The sequence below is a fragment of the Mus caroli genome, unplaced genomic scaffold (genome assembly GCF_978045245.1).
Source record: "Mus caroli unplaced genomic scaffold, Mus_caroli_1 scaffold_9, whole genome shotgun sequence".
Classification (NCBI taxonomy): Eukaryota; Metazoa; Chordata; class Mammalia; order Rodentia; family Muridae; genus Mus; species Mus caroli.
The window spans coordinates 67,198,870-67,204,869 of record NW_028227264.1 but is presented as its reverse complement, the minus strand read 5'-3'; positions in this window follow the sequence as shown (position 1 = coordinate 67,204,869).

Here is a 6,000-nt window from a genome sequence, read left to right as displayed (position 1 = left end):
AGGACCAGAGTTCAGATCACAGTGCCAACTTCAGATCGCTCATAACTGCCTGTAGCTCTAGTTTCAGAGGAGCTGGCGCCCTCTTGTGGACTCTGTGGTCACTGCACCCATGTGCACATCTACATACCCCATCACATATATTTAAAAAATAAAATTAATTCCTTAAATGAACCCCTAGCAAGTAAAATTGAGGACATTGAAAATGGTAAGCAGAAATTAGCAAGATGTGAAGGACTCTCCTGCGAGAACCAAGGGGGAAGGGGTGTTACCAGACATGATTTCTGCCCTTGTTTTCAACACACTAAGTAAGATCTCTCCTCTCTGATGTCATGGGAAGTGAAAGCATTTCAACATAGCAAGAGAAGATCTGCAGTGAAGGCTGAGTGCCAAACCACAATTAGGGTAGCTGTGAGACTCATAAACTTCTTGCCAGAGATTCCTAGAAAAAATGTGGCCAAAGAAACCTGGCAAAATATTTGGCTTTCTACACATAGGAAAAACTTGGAGCTCTGAGATTCATGAGTTAATAAAACGTTACTCTATAATCTAATAAAGCATAGGGCATTTGAATCAACATTTTAAAGCTATGATTGTGGCTCAAACAGAACATCATTGTAGATTCTTAGTGTGAGGAAACACTTCAAATGAAGTAGTATTAATTGAGCAAGAGAGATGATTGACAAGACCTGAGAATACAGAGAAAGCTGTGCACGAGTATTGGTATTAGCAGTCCAGGACCTGGGCATTCACAACTCAGTTCTGCACCTAGAAAGCCGGGTTTGTAGCCATAGTCACTTTGCTATACTGTGACGTTGTATATTTGGACATTTGACTTTGAATGTGAAGCCTCTACCATGACTATGGGATTTTGTCATTGTTCTGAAAGATTACTAGTGATCGTTGAAGTATTGGGAAGTGATTTATCTGGCAAGTATTTATTGGGCATATTTAAAATATCTTTGAGGCGAGCCTTTGAAGATTTGCTAATTATGTAATTCAGACTGACCTGGAATTCATCAGCCTTTTGCCTCAGATTCATAAGTTCAGATTATAGGTGTGAATGGCCTCACCTAGATTCAGTGGATACTTTCCATGTGCTGTGCACTGTTTTATGTTTGAAGGCACAATCAGGGATTAACAGAACCTGGGTAGGGCTTTCATAGAGCCTATTGGCTAACACAATGATTGGGGAGAGGGGATTGGAAATGAACACAAGAGGAACTGAGCACGGAAGATCATTCCAGTTGTTCTTAAAAGGGGGAGAAGCTAGAGAAGTGTGTGCACACATCGATGTGTGCACATACACATAGATATGTGGCCAGGGAAGTCCTTTTTGGGTGAGAGGCCTTTGAGAGTCAAGAATGGATGAATGAGAAGACCCCAGCCAAGATCCTACCTGGAAGACAAGAACCTTCTAGGCAGAGAAAACGGAAAACCTCCAGGCTGGAATGTTTTGTCTGAAGCTGGATCTTGTCTCCAGGTAGGTGCCGTGGGGAGACAAGACCTGGGATGTGACCTAAGGGACTTCTGTAGGTCTAGCTTCCAACACTTCACCCCATTTTCCATTCTTCTGTTAAAGGCACAATGGATGCATTGGCTATTTACACCACACCTAGGTGACTGCAGAGGGCTGAGCAAAGTTTCTCATGTGAGGTGAAAGTCTGCCGAGCATTCCACAGCCCGAGTGGGTTTGGGTTCCAAGCCCATCTGAAGTCAGCGAGCTGCCACAACCTCAGAGAGGCCAAAGGACAGTGGCAAACATCTCCTTCATTTCCTTTTATCTGTTCACAGGAGTTTGAAAAATAATAAAAATAAAGATCACTGCCCCAGAGACAGGGTTAACTAAGGAAATCAGTGGTTATACCTCATGACAGAATGCCAGAAGAGTATAAAATATGTCTCAGTATGTCTCAAGCCCTTAAAATAGTAAGAAGGAAGGGATCCTCTCATGTGGAGAGTAGTGTAGCCCCGACCCATTCTGTACGCACTGTGCCCAAGCCCAGAACTACAGTCAGCTTGAAGTGGGCCAAATGTTTTGGGGTTATGTTCACAATTATTTCCTTCATGCAGAAGCCAGCAAACGCCCTGAGGTGCTTTTAAAAAGGCTGTTCCCTTCCTTAGGAGAAAGATGAACAACTCCATTTGAGTTTATGACCCCAGTTTGGGGATTGAGTTTTAAAGACCAGTTCCAGGTTTGTGAATTTGCAGTGACAGCCAGGGAGCATATGCATACACACACACACACACACACACACACACACACACACACACACACACACAGAGTGACATTTTGAGGATGCCAGCCTATTATTCACCCAAGACGATTCCAGCTAAATTAACAGAACAGGAAGGAAGCAGTTTTCAGAATACACAGGTATACTAAATGGAATCAGAAGAAAGGTTAGTGAAATCACACAGACAGTCTACAGCTCTCTCATGAATAATTCAGGAGAAAACTAAAAATAGGACCAGCCCTCCCTGATATCAACTATTTATGAGCAATGGAATCCGCACATAGATGGCTTGTTGGGACCTCTGAGGCCCTCTGAATGGTTATCTCATTAAGGGATGTACTCAGTATCTGTAGATAAATAGATAGGGAGGCAGCATCCATCACACGGTGTGATTTATGTTTGACACCTAATGTAATGTAGCATCCCCAGTCAAAATATTTTAGGGTGACCGCAGTAACTCTATATCATAGCCATCTACGACATGACAGACAGTGTAGCCACTTAGATTCATGACAGGCACAAACAAGCAACCGTTCAACCTTGGCTGTCAAACTCAGTTGTTTACTTCTCAGCTCGTAGATCATGTGCCTGGCTAAAGCGGAGGTTGCTTCTCTCTCTCAGCTGGTGTAGCTTTCGACCCTCTGGTCCCACAAGATCAAAAGTCATATTAAAACACTTAAGAATGAAGATTTGGTTCAAGGCCCAATGAGAATGAGGAAGACCCACCAACCTTGGGCTTTTCTGCTTGCCTGAGGTGTTAATTACCTTGTGGTTGTGAAAACAGTATCTAATGAAAACAGCTGTAAAGAAGATGGATTCATTTTGGCTCACGGTTCTAGGGTTAATTCCAGTGTGGCAGAGAAGCTATAGAGACAGGTGATTAGTGGACAGTTCACATGGCAGGGGTTCTGCATCTCAACTCTCCATGGAACAGGAAGTAGAGGGACGACCGGAAGTAGGGCAAGGCTATGGACATCAAGACCCGGTCTCACAAGGACCTTCTTCCTACAGCTAGGCTCCATGAACTAAATATTCCTAATGTCCCCAAACATCACCCCCAGCTGAGGACCAGCTGTTCAAACACATGAGTCTATGGGGGCCGTTATAAGCCAAAAGGTAGCACATGGCTAAAGCATCAGTTAGATTTGGGTAGCAGCTCCCATTTTGAACCGGATGTGTGATTTTTGTTTCCGTAGGTCTGCTCCCAGTCGCCTTCATTTGTATAGTTTAACATTTGAGTTTGTGACTCTATTCAGCGACATTATTTATGTTGGTCGCCGTTCCTTCGCTCATGTTGCTTTAAGAAGGAAGCACGGAAAGATCAGGTGGCGTCCACCCAGCATGCCTCTGCCAATTCTGCTCTAAATCCAACTGTGGATGGACCCTATGGGACTAAGCATACTCCGACACAGGAAAGGAGTGAACTTGACTTCACAAACGGCAGTTGAATCCTCATTATGCACATTTTATTGTAAAGAAAATAGGAAGGAAGGCATGTGAAGATGAAAGGAGGGTCAAGAGCCGTGGTTCTGTTCTCAAGAAATCCAAGAGCGGCTGTGACTGTTTACTTAACCCACAGTGCACTTAATGCGAATTCATGGATGAACATATAAAGATCAGAAGGGAAAGGTTCCATGCTACTCTACCAATTTAAGTTGCTGTTGGTGGATAGCCGGAGATCACAAGTAATAAAGCAAAGACAGCGATTAGTACAGATGAAACTGAGGTCGTTACAGGGAGGAAAATGGCTCTTGCCCCTTGGGACTCGCTCTTGTTTATCTTAGGGTGAATTTGACTTCATATTTCTATTGCCGAAGACATCATGCCCTTCAGACACAAAGCCCTGAGGTGCCTAAGCTGGAACAGACTTAGAAGCCTCTGTCCCGAGGGCCAGATTTCAAAACTCCAGAAGATGCTGTACAAGCTCCAAACAAAGGAAAGAACCAACAGTCCTACCCAGACACGATGCCCATGCATAACAGCAACCATCCCTAAGGGTGCTATATTAGCACGCATACCTCAGCAGTAACCAGCTCCTCTGTAATTGGACCTAAGACCATCTCAATAAAGAAGCAAATTATGGGGGCTGGAGAGATGGTTCAGGGTTAAGAGCACTGACTGCTCTTCCAGAGGTCATGAGTTCAGTTCCCAGCAACCACATGGTGGCTCACAACCATGTGTAATAGAATCTGATGCCCTCTTCTGGTGTGTCTGAAAACAGCTACAGTATACTCATGTAAATATAACAAATATATCTTTTTTTAAAAAAAGGAAATCATGCCTTGTACTAGAAACCTACCAGAAACCCAGGGCTAGTGGAGGAATGGATCTTTGAGGAGCGCCTAGAACCACCACTTTACAAACCTAGTATAATCCCCAACCACATTCTAAATATCCATCCTTATACCCAATGATAGCTGTAGTCTTGACCCTCCATCAACGAAACATCTCTTTTCAGTAGACAGATACTCTTAAAGAGAACCACAGCCCACCAAAAACGCAGAGTTGTGGAGCCCAGCTCCATTGGGCTTTTTTTATGAGTTCCTCACACCTTCACAGCAAGAATTCTACATGTTAAACAGTTTGCTCAGCCTCTACCCACCTCTTACATGTTGAAAACACCTCATTCTCCTCTCCCCATCCCCAGTTCATAGTCCTCTGTAGGGTGCTCTGTCTAGTGTTCTGACCTTCCCGTTCACAGTAATGATTTTGTGCATCTTTGGTTTGTCAGTTCAGCCTAGATGCCTGGCTTTTGTTATTCCAGCATTCTCTCTTGCTCCTTGTCATCATGGAGACTATCTTTCCAGTGGAATGCATCACAGCTCTCATCTAGGAAGGAGGGTTGTCGCTTAGCTTTAGAAGAATCTCTCAGCACTTTGCTCCTCAGTCCTTTGGTTAATGAATTGTTCTCTCAGTTTCTCTATAAATTGCTGTTGACTTGTGAATTTTCTGGCCTTATGTGGTTGCATCTACTCCATCAGAGCTTTTGATCCCTGCCTCTATTCTCTGTACATCTCTCTTTCTTTAGGTATCTGCTATTGTATTATCCAAGCTACAAAGAGCTATGCCCACAGCACATGTTCGTTTCTTGGGGTCTTACATAAGGTATGAATCCTGCCTCATGGGAGATCACTCACATGTGGATGAACCCTCCACACCCCCTGCTTTCCAACTTTATATTTGAATCCCTTGAAGATGAGTCACATCTTCAGAATGGTGATCTGCATGTATTCTCTGGTCCCTACTGGTAAATGGTACCTAGATAATGTCACTGCATGCTTCAAGTATCTAACCTCTGTTCCCAGGCACACAACTTCCCCAACTGTGTTGTATTGTAACTTTCTCATTATTTGGTGGCCATGAGGAAAGATGGGAAGAATCAGAGTCTATAAATGACGTCCCCAAACAGGACCTCCTGCCCCTTATAGGTAGGGAAGCAAGACTGTCTTGTCTAGGAAAAGTCTTGTTTCCCTGTTTATCAGGGGAGGGGTAGACTGTGAATGGCTGCCGAGTTCAAACTAAAGAACCCGAGTAGTCAAGATTTTTCAGCATATACAGTAAGAGTTTTCCACCACGATGTCCAAAATCCCACTTTGTCCTAAGCAGAGTAGTTCTGTTGCTGTAACAAGCAGTCTAGTATTGCCACCTAGTATTCTGATTCTTGGGGTTGGGCCTGGATGTGACATTCTGTCTTTGCTATTTTCTGGAGGCATCCCTGAGGATCTTCTCACATAACCAACGAGGCTGTCATTTTCCCACACTTCAT